The 21,685-nt window shown below is 36.9% G+C and overlaps 1 long non-coding RNA gene across 3 annotated transcripts in view; it reads right to left on the minus strand.

Annotated features, from left to right (window-relative positions):
- Positions 1-21,685, minus strand: part of LOC140942262 (uncharacterized) — a 43,178-nt gene that overhangs the window by 5,200 nt on the left and 16,293 nt on the right. For 2 of the 3 annotated variants that reach the window (XR_012166519.1, XR_012166518.1), the window contains one exon: positions 8,381-8,522. This is a non-coding gene — a long non-coding RNA (uncharacterized lncRNA). Of the gene's footprint in view, positions 1-8,380; positions 8,523-21,685 lie in introns of those variants that run through there. The other variant, XR_012166520.1, reaches the window with a different exon arrangement.

Genomic DNA, 21,685 nt, shown 5'->3' on the forward strand with positions numbered 1-21,685 from the left:
GGTCAAGTCGACGGAGATTTAAGTTATTTTCCCGTCAGATAGCAAAAAAGGTGGGTTCCTTCGAAACAATCGGATTCTACGACAGGTAAGGGTCTTATTATGTACACCAAAGTACCAGTTTGTTTCAAGTAATGGAAATGCAACATTCCGCAAATCTTTGCGACTGAGTCAGTCATATCACAAATCTGAAACCATCCGAACAGTTTAGACGATAATACTGGAAATGCAGCTCACTAAAATCTTCCCAATTTTAACGGGGAGCGATTGCGTGATTATTCAACAGTTGCTTCGAAATCAAACACTAAAAACGAGTCCTTATTCCGGCGCTATAAGTATAGTGAAGGCGGAAAGTGGGCGAGGCATTTCCGAATTATTGTATGTAGATGATTTCAAATATACCTAAGTTAAATCAAATAACATTTAGAGAGCATCAAAAAGCCCAACAGAGTTAAAAGTCAGGCAAGATAGAGGGGAATGTGAGGCCAAAAGGTAAAAGTTAAACCAGACCGCAAAAATACTTTGTGCTTGCGATCAAGTACATTTCAAAACAACTCAGCCTGCATCGAATACTTTCCCTAAGTGTATTTGTCACTACTAGCGAAAAGGCTTCGTAATGAGAAATCGCGTTTCTAAAAACCATCATGACAAAGGCAATGCTTTAAATTAAAGTTCATTGTGTTGCTATGTAAAGTAGTACTAGCTCTATTTGATAACAGAGAAGCCTTGATGCTGCACACACAATGCAATGATTTTACTTAAGTAATTTGTAATCACATTTCTTGATTTTCGTAGGAAATTGGGATATGGCCTCAGGACAGAGCATGAACGTAAGTGAAGTTTGTCAATTCAAATTAGACTGTCCAAACACATCAGATACATCATATTTAACGATGTCTTGTTGCGCCACCCCCATTCAGGTTTGCTTTCATAGGATATTTGAACAAATCCTAAACTGATAACTCCGACAAATCGAATTCTCATGCTTGTAAATTCGCACCCTAGAACCGAGTTAGTTCGGCACAATAGCCAAGACGTTAACTCTTCCACTCTGATGATTAGCCAGGGGGAAAACTTAAGAACATTCCAAGCTTCAGTGGGTAAAATACTACAAATCAGAATCGTAAGAAAGTACTGCCGAAGAGATTTGATCTGAATGGTGACATGACTAGATTATGTCCACAGATTCAAAAGTTAGGACTTCACAACTAAATAAATAGTACTATGTGAAAGACCTGCTGAAGAGGTTGATTTAACTGGTGACATAACTAGATTTCGTGCACAACCTCCAAAGTTAGAACTTTATAGCTAAACAAATTGTAATTTAATCACCAAACTAGCTATTCTGTTGTTAACAATTTCAACTGTCACAAAAATGAAAATCAAGAGAGTCCTAGACTTTTTCTACATACCAATCCTGTTTCATTGAACTGATGTATATTTTCCTGAAACAGTTTCGACATTTAATAATGACATGATTGTTTCTATAGGTCTTTCAGCTTTTACTGGACAATGGGTAAGTCTGAGTTTCAATGCTGCAAAGCACCACCTGTTAACACGCGTCTAATTTTGCATTAATTTGCTCTGACGTTTCAATACCCACTGCAGTAATTCAGTAGTGTTTAAGTGTACACTACTTGCATTTTTATGCAAACTCTAAATAAGAATTTTTCCGGCAACTGTTAAAGAGTTGTAGGTTCAGTCAGAAGTTCTAGTGTAAATCAAAATTTAACACAATGACAGAGAAATGACAACGAATAAATTATCATCAAAAGTAACAGCTTCAGCAAGCTCTTACGAAAGGAACTTTAGGAATCAATGAAATTTGAAGTTTGTGTTCTGACCATATTCTTTGCATACTTTTTAATTACAGAAACAGTGTTCCAGACAGTCTAGAGGTACTTACAATAGTTATTATACGACTAATATTAATATTATATTATTAACACCACTGAGTAGTTAAAAGTCAATAGTATGTACTATGATTGAGATGATTTCAAATAGTTAACACAGCAACTTTAACTCTTTTAGCTGTAAGGTATGCTACCATTACTTGTTAATGAAGGTTATAAAGTTACTGTAATTATCTGATGACTGAAATGGCAACTAGTTTAAACTACAGCTGTACAATCCTGTAAGACCCCTGCCTAACACCTCATCTGGTATCAGGCCAGTTGTCTTACACTCTAGATGAGGGTAAATTATGTCAGTTTCTTGAAGTGTGATGACTTTGATAACTAAAAGGTGATTGAGAAGGCAAATTGTTTCTCTGTTAAGAGATAAGTGTCCTTCCTTCTGTGTCGGTAATGAGCCCAAGGAAACCCAGTCCAACGATAGCTCTAGGTAATATTGATTAAAAGATGATCGATAGGCCTACACTAATCAGATGACTCAAATGGCAAACAGCTCAATTTAGGGATCTGAACTCTTTGATCTCATCTAGGGTTAAGGGTCCATATATTCTTAGATCAAACTGTGCAAAACTAATTAAGCTTACTGTATAAAAATGACTTCACTCTTAGCTTTTATTCATTCATGTACATGTATGACCTAACTAAAAAGGTGATTGAGAAGGCAAGTTGCTGCTTTGTTAAGAGATAAGTGTCTTTCCTTCTGTGTTGGCAATGGGCTCAAGGACACCCACTCCAACACTAGCTCTAGGAAATTGTTGAAAATAAGATAGATCAGTAGGCCTTCACTAATCAGACTAATCAGATAACCCAAATGGCAAACAGCTCAATTTAGGGATCTGAACTCTTTGATCTTATCTAGGGTTATGGGTCCATATATTCTTAGATCAAAATGTGCATAACATTTGCTTCTCACTTGGGGCAAAATATTGGGTTAGGGGAGGGGTAGGTGGGCAGTTTCCCAGAAACCAAAATTGAGCCCACTGCTGTTTGCATTTTAATTCACCAGTAGGACACAGATTGCACTACATAAATTATTATATCAATTTCACTACTTTATTGTAGGTGTCTGGGGAAAGAAATAAAGGAAGGTAACAAAAAATCCACATTATCACTTAAGGAAATTAAATGTTCTCATTTTCAAAAGAGAGATAATTTACTTACACTATTGCCACTCAAGTCAGTCTTAAAAATTCCCTTCCCCCCATAATATTACCATGCATTCACAGTGAGTGTGTGTGTTGTGGTAATTTTAACAACCTCTTATTTTGCATTTAATTGCAATTTAAAGGAGTTAACAACTAAGAGTACCTTAAGTGGTTATCATAAGATCCCACCGACCGTAGCCCCTTCGGACACTTCATGAAATTTACACAGCGTAGTTTTCCTCCTCATGTATAAGGGTTAAGCACTGCTTTTACTGATTAGGGTTAAACACTGTTTCGAAACTGGTTGGGTTCTTTTTTAGGGTTGGGGTTGATGCGGATTGTACTTAAATTACTTCCCCTTCAGCCATCAAATCCGCAGTGGTCTAGTGGTTAGCCTGGTAGGTTTTCTAGATCGTGGGTTCAAATCCTACCGCTCTCTTCATATCCATTTTTTTCCTTTCAAATTGAAGAGACTTGCACTTTCATGAACTTTTCCAGCTTGAAATATCATCTAAGTGTGATATAAAAGCAGAAAACAGTTCTACCTTTTGTAAATTTCATAAGGGGAGAAAGGGGCTACGGCCGATGGGATCTAATGCTGACCGCCTTAAGTGCCTGAGGTCAGCGGTCTTTTGGCATACGCATGCCCAGTAGCTCGCTACATCGATCATGTGATTCATTGGTGTGCTCACTTTTTTTTCTTGCTGGGTTTTTTCAGTCCATGAGGTTTTTTCAGCCACTTTCTTTCCCAGCATCCTCTCCCCAGGCTTTGTTGTTGTTGTTGTAGTTTCCCAGTGACATTTTCAGCCTTAGGGATCAATAGTTCGCTATTTTTCCACTCAGATTCTTAAGTAGTAGAACAATTCTTTAGTTATGACTTGGCTTATTAATGAAACTAAAAGGATGTTTAGCATCTATCAGTTTTCTATTGTCCACCATCTTGAATAGTTCCCAAAGTGCACTGCACATTACTGGTTTACATCTTCTATCCAGTGCCAAGAAAAAAAAAAAGACTTCGAAAAAATTGAGGTGGGTTCCATGAATTTTCGTGGACCCAAAAAATTGAAATTGATGGTTTCCCATGATCATTGGGTACAGAACCGAAAAATTGTTTTCTATGGGATTTAAAAAGAACCTCTCTCCCTTATCACCTATTTTGAGTTAAGCTCCTCACTTTCTAATGATTATTTTTATCTTGAAGGAGTGACCATCGCCAACTGTTGTTAGCAACAATAGATGTACATACATTTAAATTAAAATAGTGGTAAAAATTTTTGAACACAGACAGAGCTGAACACTCTTTAAGACTGATGTTCCCCACTATAAATCAATTTTAGTTTTATATTCGAGATGTATATGGTATTTTTATTTATTATTAAGATCATCTTTTTTACCTTTCTTATTATGCAATAATGGTAAAGGCACTTCTGGGTTTTTATTTGCAGACTATATTGTGTTTTTATTATAATAATATTATTTAACTACGTTTTATTTTGAGGGCCAAGTTAGTTTATCAGTTTTATTACTGTCAAATGTTACCCTCATTACAAAAATAAGTTCTTACTAAAAAGATGTTTTAAAAATTGATATACTTCCTCTCTATGAGTAGATATTAAAAAAGTATGAAATTTAAATGTTCCTGTGCGTGCGGTTTGTCTGACAGTACAAGCTTCATTGTCTTTTGTCACAAATTGTTCACAGGTGTTTTGCCCTCCCAGCTCTCAAGATGGGTGGTGTCTTGTATAGCACTTCCAAATATACTCATATTGGGTCCACAACATTATGTATACAGTACAGCATAGGCTGTAAAACAATGAACTACATGTATTTCATACTGTAGAGCTAATTGTACACTTTTACTTTCATGTACAATTAGATTTCAAAGTTTAGGAATATCCTAAAAAATAATGCTAAAAAAGAATGTATGATGGATTATATATGGCATACATGTACATGAACTTCTTATATCAATAAAAGCTGATACCATAAATTTCAGTAAAAAATATCTGCAAAGTTTTTACTAGACGCCATTTTCTTTGAACAGAAGGGCCCACTTGAGTGCTAATTTCGTACAAAATATTTACCACCAGTAAAATAGAATTGTGTCATATTATTACTGACTGTAATCTGCAGTTCTTCCCCAAGTATAAAAAAAGTTATGATGAAAGGTTCTTTCATCATTTTGCTCTAAAGCGCCTACATTAATGACAGAGCCACCTCAATAGTTTCAACTGTACCATCCAACAAATGTTCCAGTACATGCATGCATTATTACATTGCAGTTGATTTTTAGACTGCAAATAACAGTTGGGCATAGGACAATGGCCAAAGAATTTGCCCATGTGAAATCAAAAATCTAAATCGCAGTTGGACATCATGTGTGGTTTTTATCAGTGACTATATAATATTATTTTTTATTTTTGTAGACGTACATGTACTTTAAACTGCACTGAGCAATTATTATCATTATTATCAGTCGTGCATGTTTTAATGTTTTTGTAAGCAGAGCAAGAGAGTTAAAACTTGAAAGGGACCACCCGTACGGCAATTAAAAAACCAAATTTAAATAAGACCAACGCTACATTACAACGCCAATCACCCAAAGTCACAAACTAGACTGAATTTCTGGTTGACGGACTGAATTTTACAATCTTTTGACTGTTTGTTACTTCCATGAGATGTAAATACGGTATATCATATTATGAAAGTGCTCCTTCTATCACATATCAATTTAGTTTCCCCTTGGAACTCCTTCCAGCGTATATCACAGTAACATAATACTGATTTTTCTACCTTACTAGAGGACCAACGAGAACCGAACGGCTTACATGTATGTTCACGCGAGCTCAATCAGGTAAGAAACATAAAAATCGCTGAAAAATTTAACAATCGAGCCTTCTATAAGCCCTACAACAGACAACGCACCATTTCTTCTAAGTACATGCTAACCTGTACGCACTCCTACAGTACCCCGTTTAAGTAACTCGTCACAACCAATTAAAGATTACGGAGGCGCGTTCGACCGTGAGACCGAGACTCCACGTGAGGTAACAGTAAACCGCTGACAAGGAATATCATGAGAAATGCTGCAAGGTAATATGGTTACTGGGAGAAGCGAGACCAATCCCACCTGTTTACAATGGCGGAAAATAGTACGTCAGTGGAGAGCTTTAGATTCGAGGACGAGAGCGACTACGAGTACGAGAATTGACTTAGTTGTTTTTTAAAGCAGCACTGTTATCTTTGTTAAAGGAGGTTAAGCCCTCTACCGATCGCAAAAAGATAAAACTTCTAACATTTGATAACTACGACACTACGACATTCTCGCTAAAACTCGTAACAGAATGACGACGATTATCACATTTTCCCGCCAAGATGACATTGGTTCGCACGCGCGCACTACTTGGTATAGAGAAAATCTCGTTTTCGTAGTCGTCCTCGTCTAAGAATCTAAAGCTCTCTAATAACGCTTAGTTTGCGCCAAAAAAAAGTCCTATGAAGTTGTAGTATTCTAGTTAACACTTGAACTTAGAAACAAATCGTTGCGCTCTGCTCACCCACGGTTTTACATCTCTCTCAGGTCAGCAAATTTGACCGTAGCTTCAAGGAGAACAATACCAGAGGTACATATGGAATCTCTTACTTTGCGTATTGATGCAGTTAACAAAGCAACCTTAAAGCGGTGCAAAACTTATTAAGCGTAGGGCACGTTTTTGTGAGACCCGGTTCTTACTAAGATTAGATTAAGCAGCTTGGCCCCCAAAGCGCTCGGCCATAGTGCAGGAAAGAACGAGGTGCCTTAACCTCGCCAAGTTGCAAAGTGATTTGCTGATTTTTGCTGTGATGTCATGTACCAATATCACTGATATTTCCAAGTTAGACCTGGTTTAAATCTAGCCACAAAGCAAGGTCTACCCGGTCTTAATGTTTTAGGGAAGCATACAAATTAAGGCTGAAATCATAAATCTTTAGATCAACTGTGTAATGGACTCTTTTTTGAAAGGGACAAAATTTTATGAAGTTTGGTTTGTTTAATTTAAGGCAATTTTGTTAGCCATTAGCCACATTAACGGTATCCTCGAGAGATCTTATGTTTTAATCAGCATACAGAGAATATTATCATCAGCAAATAGATGGACGCCTAATTTTTCTTTTTGTGACAAAAGTTAACGTTAACGACGACACTCAACACCTTTTCGACCTCTCCGACGTCATTTTTAAGTGCGAGTAAAATAATATGCTGAATTATAAATACAGTATCACTGATGTAGAATAAAAAATACTAGAGGACCTATGAATGATCCTTGAGAGACGTCGCAAAGAGTTTTTGCCTTTTTAGAAATACAAGAACCTATTTGTGTACTTTGGTAGCGATTGGTCAGACAGGATGAAAACCACCTATTAACTACTTCTGTAATGCCATAATGAACAAGCTGTCCCTGTAAGATTGAATGATCAATTGTGCCAAATACCTTCTTTAAAATTATCTATTAAGATACCCCAAGAGTAAAGTTTCCTATCGATATTAAGTTATATATTTCTTTTTTAACAAAGTCAATGAGCACACGACCTTGATCTTCTTTCAAGTCATTTTTGGCTATTTTCTTAATTTTTTCGGCCGTAGGCTCCCACCAGGTTCCTTTTTTTCAGCATATGTCAGATTCATGTTTGGCTTCTTTTTATTATTGTTAATAAGAAATGTCTCATCAAGTTTGCAACCAGAGGTGAATAAGAAATCTGCTATTTTACTGACTAATGAAGTAAACAAAACAACGTTGGTAAAACCAAAAGGCGACACTCTTCTAAAGGATGGCAATTTTTAACCGCTACATATCAATACACTTGACCTGTCTTTCAAATTGTTCCTGCTTTCTTAATTTAGTTTGGTTATAGGCTGTAACCGAGGTTCCTTTTTTTTTTCAGCCTAACGCCGACACGACTTCCCCTGTTGGATTTTTTATGTTTTTGTTTTTCATTTTGTTAATGAAAAATGTGTCATCAAGCCACTAATGAAAATTAGTGTTTATATTTTTGTACTGACAGTTTAGATGACATGTAGGTTTGTAAATAATGCGTGTCTTCCCAAGGTATAGTTAGTATTTGTTTTAAAGGCGTGTTAATTTAAAAGGCTTGGAGCCGGGAATTAAAAGGGGACGTTTTCCGAGAGAGACAGCAGAAACCTCACTCGTGAAACGTCCCAAAGACAGGGAGCTATGTGAGGTGGCTGTATTCGCAAGCTAGAGTGTTACCACTATTTTTGTTAACAATCACTCAAGTGCTATTTTTTACAGTCTATAAATAAAAGCCTTATTGACTACGATATCTTTGTTGTGGTGTTGTTTAGTAAGACTGAAGCTACTGAAAGAGCTCTGGAACAGTACCTGTCATCATCCATCCGCTTCATCCAAGTCACGTTTTTTTCATCCTTCCACGGCAAAATACTTGATATTCAGTGAGTTGTTCACTTCTGTCAGAAAAGAATTGAACACGCCCTTGTTATATCATGCTGAAGCTGAATACGTATTGACAAGTATGTCGGAGGTAAAATCTGTTCTCAGGTTAAACCAGAATTTCCTTTGTCTCCTATGAATAATTAGGGCTAGGAAACAAAGGAAATTCGGCCGGAATCAACCTGAGTTGAATATTGATTTAACCTGACAAAGATTTCCCCTGCAACATGTACAATGACTATGCTACTGAGTTAACCTAGGTTCGTTCACCAAAACGGGCACAATGGGCCACTTCCAAGTTGCACCAAGCCTCTGTATCAAAGCGAGGCTAAGTGCAAAGCCATTGATATGAAAATGAGATTTTATTCTCAAGCAAATTTAACTCAATCTCACAAGAAAGGTTTTTCATTTAGCCTCGTTTTGAAAGTGTGAAAGTGAGAGTGTTTGAAACTCGGAAATGGTCTATTGGCAAACCGTACCTTCTATTCGGCTTAGAGAGAGGTGCCTGCCTGATCGACAGTCGTGGTAACCTGAAACCATTAACCCTGAGGTAATAAGCCAAAAAGAATGTTTTTTTTTTTTTTTAATATAGTATGTATATAATGCTGTAGTCAGTTCTCTCTAATACGGTTAGCTTTTGGATCGTCACTACGTATCCGCCCTACAGAGGTGTCTCCCTTATCGAAAGGTAAAGAAAAGGACTGAAAAGCAGCAGAGACTATCTACAAACAATGTCCCCAGAGGGGAAAGTATACGATTCATCTTACAGAGATGACTGTTAAGAGAGACGGAGTTGATTGTAGCTATTTTGAGAACGGATCTCTGGAGGGAGGCTAAGTATGAAACAATTTTTTTTGTAGGTCAATATAGCGAAATTATACGTCTTGCTTGCCAATAAAAAAACCCAGCTGTTTCGCTTTCTACCAGCTGTAACTGGTTTTCGTTTTATATGAATTACACAAAGTTCAGTTCGTCGAAAATTTCGAGAAAGAAAGAAGATTGTTAGTTTCCTATTTTTTAAAAACATTTTCCCTCTAAATTTGGCAGGGATTCGTAATGACGAAAGTAATTTTCTGTCAAAAGTCTTGAACGTAAAACAGAAATTAAAAAAAAAAAAATGCTAATTTTTCCCCTCACAACTGAGTCTTTTCTAGGAAAGGACCATTAAATTCAAACACTTTCCGTGGCAATTGTCATGGGAAACTCCAATATCAGCCGATCATGCGAAACAGTACAGAAAGACACCCGTTCCGTATAAAAAGATGTAGAAATTTGTTTCTTCAATATCAAATTTCAAAACTTCCTATCTCTGTTATTTTATCGCCATGCTAAGATGACCTAGAGAGAAAGACCTCATTTCCTTTAGGTCGAACACAAAACAAAGTATGGGGATGCAAGTTTCGTACATTCGGCATATTGTGGTAGGTAAAGGCGATTAAATCCAGGAGTTTTTTTCCCACACAGAAGTCCATGACTTTTAGAACAGCACATAGACACTACGACATAGTGTCAAAAGCACACACAGGGTTTTCGTACAAACGATATCTCAGTATGGATAAAAAGAGAGGAAAGTTTACTTCCCGCGTTACTGTCACAGGAGAGAAAAATTCACATCCGTCGCTGTTATAATAGTTTCTTAGAAATGATATACTATTAATTTCAATATATGAGGAGAGTGTAAAGTTCACGTTCCGCGTTACTGTCAGAATGTCGCACAGGAGGTTTTCGTGTAAAGAAAAACCCTAACAGCAGAAAATCGATTATTTGAATATCATGATTGAAAGTTAAAAAAAATCCACTGCATGATCTTAAATCCTAGGGAGGACTCTTTGACATCTATTTCACTTTTTTTTTTCCTTTGGGGTGTTGTCAAGGATTGCACGTCGAAAGAGAAACGTTGAAATCAAACTTTCGGCAAACAAGCCATGACGTATGATGCAATTTTAAAGCAAGCGTGGGGAAATTATCTAATTATTGCGTTTATCAACAATCAATTTCTGACGTCAATTTGCTTCTCCACTAGTTTTATTACATCTAAAGACACTGCTAGGCCCTTAGGAAAAACAGCGGCTACTGAGGGTACACATGGTAAAAAAAGGTCAAAAATGACGATAATTTCTGACATTTTGCGTCAAAATCCATGTAGCAAGGGTATAGTGATCACGCCAGGGGCAATGTCGCCGCGAAAAAAAACTACGCGCGAGGAAGGGGACGCAAGTATCCTCCTTTCTCGAGGGCAACGTAACCTTGTTTCCGGGAACCATGGAAACAAAATGCGGTCCCAGCTTCCCATGTTTTCCACACGTGCCTGAGACGTAGGCTAAGTCCTTGATCAGGAACTTTCTCTGGCCAAATTGGTCGCCAATAATGATAAGGAACAACCGAACTGAGATTGTCGGACACTAAGGCCGCAGCTCGCCAAATTGATCGCCAAACCCTTCTGCGATAGTGCGTATTCAGATGACGCGTGACTACAGCTGTAAGTCAGATGGCGTTTCAATTCACTCCACTGCGCTCTAAGACCAAGAAATTGCGGTTGAAGTTGCGTCGCGTGCATCCTACACAGCCAATAGATTAGAGTATACATGTGTAAGCGAGAGGGGACACCCGCCTCTACGTTTAGAGAGTGCATTTTGGATTATGATTTCAGTTTAAGCGACCGGTACATTGCGTGACCCAGTCTGTTCCACGTGGGATAAAACAGCACCTTAGAGAACAGCAATGATGACGACGACGAAACTTTCAAAACTCTACAATGTGAGTGTTATTTTATATTTTATTTATGCTTCATTTTGTTAAATTTACCCAGGGAATGCTTTGATCGACCTATCCACAAATATAGCAAAGACATCAAACATTTACATCACTTAGGGTCGGTAATTCAAATAAGGGCTAAACGCCGTTTTAAGAGATCACTGGAAGTCAGTCGACACCGCTTTCTATAATCGTGGGACAACTGATGGGATATTTCAAAAAGATAAATGTTTTTTCTTCTCTACTGTATATGCTTTTTCATCAAAGTGTCAATGTCATGATAAATGGTGTTCAGAGGATAGCGTTTAGCAAACTGAAAATGGCTTTGAAAACGGTTTTGTTAGACATTGGCTAAATTCCCTTTAAATAACCAGCCGCTACTGTTCATGTGCATGTAGCTCTGAATAAAATAAAACGGTGGGTGGTCAAAAACCAACAGTGATACAGTTTAAAGCAACAGTTCTATCGGGCAATAAACATTTTCCATTGATGCTATTTACCACTCTGCATAGAGGAAACTAGTGGTCTAACTGTGACATTGTCTCACGCAACTTATTCAGTTAGGAGCATACCATATGCTCGCTCCCTCAATATAATCTACGCCTAGCTTTCCACTTTGGGTCGATCTTCCCCGCTCAGAAACGCCCGGGGAAGCGGAGATTCCGGACCAACGTCCATCCATCGATCGCAAAATTTACTTCAAATGTAAATTGACGCTCGCACTGTGAACAGTAGCACTGAGACTCTCTTCAGAGAGTTCTGAGCTTGTCGCACAAACCTTAGAGTCAGACGTAACAGCTAACTTCAAAAGCGAAGCAATACGGTTTTCAATAAAAAAGCACAAAGTATGGTTTCAATGAGATGAATCTGCAAAAGAGATCATGACGGAGATTACAAAATGCTATCGCTACTGACTACCAGACTGTATCAGAATATGCCAAGACTCCACCAATCGTACAACAGCACACTATCGACGTAAATAGCAACATATAAGTCTCAAAGTTTTACATCAGTACACGTGTTTGAGCTGCCGAAGTCAAGTGGGCATTTCTTCTTTCGTATCGCAAAAAACGGTAGGCTTTGAGCAAATGTTAACCTAACCTGTTTGCTGAGTAAACAGGATAAGGTCTTGTTGTACCCCAAGGCAATTAAAACGCGTTGGAAAAAAAAACTAAGGTTTAGTGTGTTGAATTGTACAGTCTATAAGCTTGACAGTGTGTTAGCTTTATACCTAATACTGTGTATTTGCATGTCTTGATAATAGGTTTGATTTGCACTTGAACAACGCAATGATTTAACTGACGTAATTTGTAACCATAATTCTTGATTTTCGCAGAACATTTGGATCTCCAATGGCGAACGGAAACGTGAGTAAAGCTTCTCATTTAAAATTTGACTGCGTATAAACAAGTTGATACAACGCATTGAATCACTGTGGCGAGTCGCGACACTCCCTATTATGACAAGTGGACAAATTCAAACTGATATACCCTGCGAGCAGACCTTTCTCTCTTGCATGACTTTCGTCGCTTACGAAGTCATTTGAAGGGCTTGCCTGTAGCGTAGTTGGTTTAAAGCTAAAAGCTATGCAAGTGAGGAACCTCTGCTCGCAAGGTAAAACTGATAACCGTGTTACTTCGGTTACTGTATGTACTACAAAAGCCTGACGGTAATTTTTTTTAACTTCTTTCTTCTACTCTTACGATTAGCCTTTGATTGAACTGAAACAATGCCAAACTTCAATGGGTAAAATCCAACACAAAAATAGAAGCGTATGAAGGTACTACTGGAGAGCTTTGACTTGAATGGTTTCATTATTGGATTTTGTGCACAGACCCAAAAGGCAGAACCAGATTACTAGATTACTGGTTAAGACTCGAAAGTATGAACCACAGTACACTTCGCTATAATTGCGTCTCTAATGCGAAAGTTGGGCTGGCCCAGCGTGCAAAGAAAGTAATGTGCGATAGCCCGGGGCTAGTGATCAAGAATTCTGTTTTTAACTTGCCCGACGATAAGTGATGTTTTATGAGGAATTTGAATAACAGAAGAACAAACATTTTTGGAGCTTGTTGAAATGACCTCTCGGCTAGTAAATGCTAGCTTCAGCTTGCCCGAATGGCAAGCTGTAAAAATGATCTTCTTTGCACCCTGGGCTGGCCCCAGAACCCTAAAAAGTCAGCACAGATATTCTGTAGCTAACAGTTTTAACTTTCACAAATATACAGAACAATCCAGTTTCATTGAACTGAAGTATCTTTTCCAGAAACAGTTTCAGCGTTTGATGCTGACATTATCGTCTCTCTCTCCATCTAATTTTTAGATTGCTCAAGTCAACCACCGGTACATGTAAGTCAGACTTTCAATGCTACACTATCGTCTGTTAACGTACATTCAATTTTGTGTTAGTTTGCTCTGACGTTTGAATACTTACTGAGTTAACTCAGTGGTGTATCTTGTGTACTACTGCATTTTTAAGTAATATCAAAACTAAATAATAAAATTTATTCAGAAACTGTTCACAAGTTGTAAGTTCAATAAAAAGGTCTTGTGTACAGTAATCAAAATTTAACACAAAATAAAAGAGAAATAACAACGAATTATCATCAAAAGTAATGTCAACTTCAGCAAGCTCGATCTTCAGAAATGAACTCAAGGAATCAATGAAGTTTAAGTCTGTGTAATTACTTTTTAATTGCAGAAACAATATGCTACAGGGTGTTCCAGACAGCCTTGAGGTATTTACAAAAGTTATTATACGAATTTATAACTGTAATTTTATATTATTAACACCAGTAGTTAAAAGTCAACAGTTTGCACTATGCTGGCCTGCAATTATCACGTGATTACGATGGCAAATAGTTTAACACAGCAACTAGAACTCGTTTAGCTGGTAAGGTATGCTACCATATTGCTTCTTAATAAAGGTCATAACGTTATTATCTGATGACTGAAAAGGCAAATAGAACAGTACAGCTGTACTAGCCTGACAGACCACTGCCTAACAGCTCATGTGGTATCAGGCCAGCTGTCTTCCATTCTAAATGAGGGACAAGTTATGTTATTTTCTTGAAGTGTGATGAGGTGATAAGGTGATTGAGAAGGCAAATTGCTTCTCATAAGTGTTTTTCCTTCTGTGTTGGTCATAAGCTCAAGGAAACCCAGGCCAACACTAGCTCTAAGTAATTGTTGGAAACATGATCAATAGGCCTTCACTAATCAGACTAATCAGATGACTCAAATAGCAAACAGCTCAATTTAGGGATCTGAATTCTTTGATCTCATCTAGGGTTATGGGTCAATATATTTTTAGATCAAACTGTGCAAAACTAATTAAGCTTACTGTATAAAAATGACTTCACTCTTAGATTTTAATCATTCATGTACATGGATGACCTTGGCCAGCACACTCAAATTGTACTATCAAGACCCCCGTTCAACATGAAAATTAAAAGCTGTACACATAAAGATAGCGATACAAATAGCATGAAGAGTTGTACATCAATGATATTTTCTTCTTTACTTTAAGTTAAACTTACTGTTTATGGGTGATGCAAGATGACTAAATTATGGGATGAGAATTTACTATTTGTGTATGATTATGTGACTTAGCAAATGATTTAACCTTGGTTTTTACCTGGTCTGAAAGTGGTAAAAAATTTTAGAACACTGCTGTTTGCATTTTAATTCACCAGTAGAACGCAGATTGCACTACATAAATTATTTTATTATATAGACAGGAGTGTTTACTGGAAAATATAACAATCGTAAAATTCATAAAAACTACATCCGGGACCCGAGTGGTTTATTTTCCATCACATGTGAGTTTATCGATGACGTAATTTCGGTCATTTCCCTCTATTATTTTATCGGTCTTTTTGTCTATATAATAAAAAGAACATTACACGGCAGCGTGAAGATATGAATTTATTTTCTCGCGGCAAAAACAATATTTTACTCACTTGCTGCGCTCGTTCTTAAAATATTGTTTTGCCACTCGAAAATAAAATTCATATCTTCACGCCACCGTGTAATATCCTCTATATATTAACAATATTTCACTACTTTATTGTAGGTGTCTCGGGAGAGAACTGAAGGAAGGTAACAAAAAATCCACATTATCACTTAAGGAAATTGAATGTTCTCATTTTCAAAAGAGAGATAATTTACTTACAACATTGCCTCTTAAGTCAGTCTTAAAAATTCCCTGCTGCCCGTAATATTACAAGGGTATATTAATAATTCTCTGCTGTTAAAACTTTGCATTCACAGTGTGTTGTTGTCATCTTGTTACTGTGGTGTTAAAATAACAGAACCAAAAAGATAGTTTCCCAGTGACATTTTCAGCCTCTGGGATCAATTTACAGAAGTTCACTATTTTCCCACTCAGATTCTTAACTACTGGAGCAATTCTTTAGTTATAAGTCGGCTTTTATATGAACCTAATAATTCCCAGAGTGCATTGCACATTACCGGACTATGGCTTCGATGCATAGTCTAAACTTGAGTTGTTTTCTCCTCTCAACCAAGGGAGTAAAACGGCTCGAAGTAATTGTTTGTATTTCAGCCTATTTGATACATTGCCAAGAAAAAAAATATTTGACTTTGAAAAATTGAGGTGGGCTCCATGAATTTTCAGGGAACCAAAAAACTGATATAGATGGTTTCCCATGATCCCTGGGCATGGAACCGAGAAATTGCTTTCCATCGGATTTGAAGTCCTAGCGCTTGACTTGGCATGGTTTACTATGAACTTCACCTTTTAAGTTTACAAGAACCTCTCTCCCTTTTCGTCTAGTTTAAGTTGAATTCCTCACTTTTTACTGATCATCTTTATCCTTAGCAGTCAAAATCGTCCACTGGCAGGAATGCCTCATTCCTTACAGGTACATGTAACCAACAACAGATCTTCATGCATTTAAATTAGAATAGTGGTTAAAATTATTGCACACTGCCAGAGCTGAACACAGTCCTTAAGAAGACTGGTGTTCCCTGCCACAATTCAATGTTATGGTGTTTTTAATTAATATCATCTTTTTTACCTTCGTTACTATTCAATAATGGTAAAGGCCAGTACTTCTGGGTTTCTATTTGCAGATTATATTGTGTTTTCATTGCCTGTTGTCGATTATAATTCAAGTAAAGTTTATTTTGAGGGCCAATTTAGTTTATCAGTTCTATTGCTGTCAAATATTACCCTCATTGGGTTATTCCAGAAAAAATCCACCCCCCCCCCGACAGAAGGCATATTTTTGCCCCCACCCCATTCCATCTGGATTTCCAAAACTGATTGAGCCCCCCCCCCCCCCCACCCACCCCTCAGGAATCCAAGTAAGGACCACAGTGCTTGTCTCTATAATTGTGTCTCTAGTCCAATAATTGGGCTGGCCCCGTAGAATTCTCAACAATCAGCGCAGATACACGTATTCTGTAGACAACAGTTTCAACTGTCACAAAAATACAGAACAATACAGTTTCATTGACCTACAGTATTTTTTCCAGAAAAAGTTTCAGCGTTTGATATACTGACATGATTGTCTCTCCATCTAATTTTTAGATTGCTCAAGTCAACCACCGGTACATGTAAGTCAGACTTTCAATGCTACACTATCGTCTGTTAACGTACATTCAATTTTGTATTAGTTTGCTCTGACGTTTGAATACTTACTGAGTTAACTCAGTGGTGTATCTTGTGTACGACTGCATTTTTAAGTAATATCAAAACTAAATAATAAAATTTATTCAGAAACTGTTCACAAGTTGTAAGTTCAATCAAAAGGTCTTGTGTACAGTAATCAAAATTTAACACAAAATAAACGAGAAATAACAACAAATTATCATCAAAAGTAATGTCAACTTCAGCAAGCTCGATCTTCAGAAATGAACTCAAGGAATCAATGAAGTTTAAGTCTGTGTAATTACTTTTTAATTGCAGAAACAATATGCTACAGGGTGTTCCAGACAGCCTTGAGGTATTTACAAAAGTTATTATACGAATTTATAACTGTAATTTTATATTATTAACACCAGTAGTTAAAAGTCAACAGTTTGCACGATGCTGGCCTGCAATTATCACTTGATTACGATGGCAAATAGTTTAAGACAGCAACTAGAACTTGTTTAGCTGGTAAGGTATGCTACCATTGCTTCTTAATAAAGGTCATAACGTTATTATCTGATGACTGAAAAGGCAAATAGTTTAACTCAGTACAGCTGTACTTGCCTGACAGACCCCTGCCTAACATCATCTGGTATCAGGCCAGCTGTCCTCTATTTAAATCAGGGTCTTGTATGTACAAGAAGATTTTAAAGTTTAGGAATATGATGGATTATATATTTTGGAAGAAGGAAAATTCTTATACCAGAAAGCTCAGAAAAAAATTTCTACCTTTGGGTGAGAATCAAACTCACGACCTTCGGTGTTCTAGTTTGGACATTCTAAGCTACTGAAAATGTTGCTTGCCCATCAGGCAAACTGCAATAAACAGAAACTAGCCCAGGGTTATTGGACAGTGCTTTTGTTGAGCCCTGCAGCAAAAATATGACATAGTTTTATTTAACTGTTGGTAAATACTTTTTTATGAAAAAAACACTTAAGTGGACCTTTCTGTTCAAAGAAAATCGCATCTGGTAAAAACTTTTGCTGATATTTTTGACTGAAATTTCTGGTATATAAAGTAAGAACAATGATATCTAACTATGTAGACACTTAGAGCTTTAATTTAACCGTTTTATAGGTCCCACAAGACTTGAATTCAAATGGACATAACTTTCAGAGGAGGTAAAAAAGTGCAATAATATTGATATGGTACAGTTATTATCTCACGATTCCTGATTTCTTACATACAGCAGGGAGTGACAGTGCACATCACATTCAGCCTGTTACATTTTTAAGTATGCATTATTTAATCGACAGACAATTTATGAAAATTGAACAAAAATTGAACATGTTTGCAGAGACCAAGGAATAACCAATTGTTTTTACTTCAATGCCAACATGTGCAAAGTCCGATATACTAAAAATCTGGATGAAAACTTACATTTAGGGAAAAGTGCACAAATTACTAAAAAACACAGTTATTAAGGGACCGATTTTTTATAATGTCCGGGGCTGGGGGGGCAGAGGTTTTCAGAAAAGTGTGGTGTATCAAAACTTTACCCCCCCCCCCCCCCCACCAAATAATTACAGATGAAAATTGTACCCCCCATGGCAATACCCTCCCTCCCCCATCTCTGGTGTTATCAGTAAGGTACAGTGTCAACGGCAAAAAAGGGTAAAAGAGTGGCACTATCAAGGAGGTTACAAGCAATGGGCAAGGTGTGTACCCTTCAGACTGGCAAACTCTGGCATTATTAAATGCCATCAATATCAATTACGTCCTTGTGTATGTGCAAAATTGCCAGAAAGCTCAATCTCTCGTCCGTCATGGTCCTTTGTAAAGGCGATCACTCAGCTGTGCATGTTGACACAGGATAAGTCAACAAAGTCTGACGAGAGCTACATATACTCTGGCCACAGATAGAATTGGGGTTGGCTTGGTCAAAAGTCTCAACTAAGGTCTGTGGCTTCACATTCAGATCTACTTCTCTCAACTCCAAATCTCTCTGATTGTAACTGTTTTTCCGGGGAGGGTGGTACTTTAGGAATTTCTGGGTGGGGATGTGCCGCTAAGACCCTGGAACCCTTAACCTATACCAGAGCTAGTTCAGCTGAATTTTGCTACCCTTTACTAGAGTAAACTCCTCAAATCCCCCAATCCTAGAGTAGCTGTTTTCCAAAAACTACTGAGGTCACTAGCACAGTCTAGCCAAAACAAAACCTTATACCACAATCCCTAGTCTAGATAAAATCTTCAACCAACTGATCAGTTTCCTGAAAAATGATACCTTATTCTAGACCCAAACGCCCTGATTAAGATACCCAATCCTAGAGTAAACTGCTTGAAAACCATACCCTTCACAGCGGCACATACCTATATAGCCCATACATAGTAGTACCCCCCCCCCCCCCCCCTGGGCCATTTTTCTGGCAGTTGCCTGATGATTGCTTCCGATGAAGCATGAAACTCTGGGTAGCAATAAAAGGTCTTGGACCAAATAATCCAGCTCTTCAACTACATATTTATCTATTGCTCTAGTTCAACTATTGAGCACTCTAATAGCCGATGAGGATTTCAACTTAATGTTTGGTTATATAATATATCTGACAGAATTTGCTAAAACATGGCTTAAGAAATTTCAAGTGCATTTTAAAAATTAGACATCTAAGTCAAATGGAAAACAGTGAAAGGTCACTAGCTAAGGCTCAACAATCACAACTTTATTGCTGGCAACAGAGGGTAAATTTCTCTCGCGGAAGTAACAGGCTTTTGCAATGATCAGTCTCTAACATGACATGTCCTGTTTTGGTCAGCAGTCTCTGTCTGTACTTGATGTGACACATAATGATTTATTATTAAAAAAGTTGATTCTTCTTAGTACCTAGGCATAACATTTGATTCCAACTTAACTTGGAAAAGTCATATTAATGAGCTTTGTTTGAAACTATCAAAAACAGTAGGTATCTTGTCAAAAGTGAGACATTTTGTTGACAACCATGTTCTTGCCATGCTTTATTACTCTCTTATCTATCCTTTCCTCACTCATGGTGTCCATGTCTGGGGTTTAACCTTTCCCTTATTTCGAAAACAATTATTTACTATCCAGAAAAAAGCAATCAGAATAATATCTTTTAATGAACTAAAATCCTATTCTGAGTCTCTGTTCAAATCTCTCATTTATCAGTGGTCACGCAGACTGTTACCCCCCTGTTTCAGTGAATATTTCAAGTTTACTTGATCTGTTCATTCCTATTCAACAAGGCTGAATCATATAATAGAAATCTTTGTGTAGCCTCAGTTAATACCACCCAATATGGCTTATCATGTGCTTCCTAAAATTCACTGATCGTCACCTTAGGAACTCCTTGTATTCTCTTAGAATATTTCGTAAAACCCCTAAGAACTCTATCCTCAATTGTTATTCTAATTAATTATCTACCTTAGCGCATGAAGAAATACTTTCTGTATAAAAAAAGTATATTCTTAATTCTGTCTGCAATTGTATTTTAATGCAGGGGTCATCCACTAGATTAGCCTTTGCTATTTGGATGATCCCAACTCGCTCTCTATTTTGTTGTAACAATTATTTTTCTTTTATTCCTTAGTTGTACTGTGTTTAGATGCCTATGGAAATTTAACCATTATGTCATGTAAAACTGAGCTGAGTTTAAGAAATCATCTTGTCATCTTGTCTTGTCTAGAAATTAGAGCAATAATTCAAAGTTCTTCAAACATCTCAACATGAATTTCAATGTATATGTATATATTTTTTTCAACTGCAGGATCCTCAGAAGCCACACAGTTCCGGAGCTGTGATAAAGCTAACACTATCAGATGGTAAGTTGAAATCTATTAAAAATATGGTTACCACAAAACAATAACAAAATAGCAGATATCATAATAATAATACAATAATAATACAAGTCAGACATTGATTGCAGGGTTCACTTTAAACACATTCCACAGCATCTGGAATCATTTTGAATACACATTCCTGCAAACTTAACTAGGGAAAATGAAAATTTATTTCATTATAAAAACAGATGTTGAGAAAACAAGTGGTAAAAATTTTGATCCTTAATGTTTTTTTCTTTCACCTCCTTCAATAATGCCATGCAATTAAGTTTAAAAAGGTAATACTTTCCTCAAGCAAGGAAATATAAACCCATTCTCTAGCTTCCTAGAATCAATCTTTCCTTCATTTACTTCTTTCACTACTGTACTTGTGTGTCCCAATTCCTGCTTAAAGGGTTTGTATCAAAAGGTTTAACACCCAATTGTAGGCAGTATAAGTGCAGACATACATGTAAACTGGTCACATACATGTAAACTAGCCAATTCATCAGTCAGCTAACATACATTACATTGTAGCAATAATAAATGTTGTACTTTCTGAGATCAAACCCCAAAACACCCTTTTTTAATAGCTTACGCTCTAATGATCGTTTTTGATTAACAAGCTTGTTCTTTTTGTGCAGGGAGGAACTAACAGCTGTACAAAGTGAAACTGTGGGATTACTCTCAGCTTCTAACTGACCATATTGTGGATTTTCTTGTTGGGTTGTTACTAGAGACAAATTGCCAGTTTGCGGCAACTTTTAATACCATTCAGCTTTTCTAGTTAGTGTAAATAATTTAATAAAGTGATCATTTAGACTAATATAAATATTTGTAAACATTTCAAATGATAAAAGTAAAATGTGTTATTAAAATATTAGTACTGGAGTTTTTATCTAAGTACAAAAATGTACATTTTAAACTGTGTCTGATTTCATTTTTCTATGATAGAAAACATAAAGTAAACTACAGTATTAAGTTATCATCAG

The sequence above is a fragment of the Porites lutea genome, chromosome 6 (genome assembly GCF_958299795.1).
Source record: "Porites lutea chromosome 6, jaPorLute2.1, whole genome shotgun sequence".
Lineage (NCBI taxonomy): Eukaryota > Metazoa > Cnidaria > Anthozoa > Scleractinia > Poritidae > Porites > Porites lutea.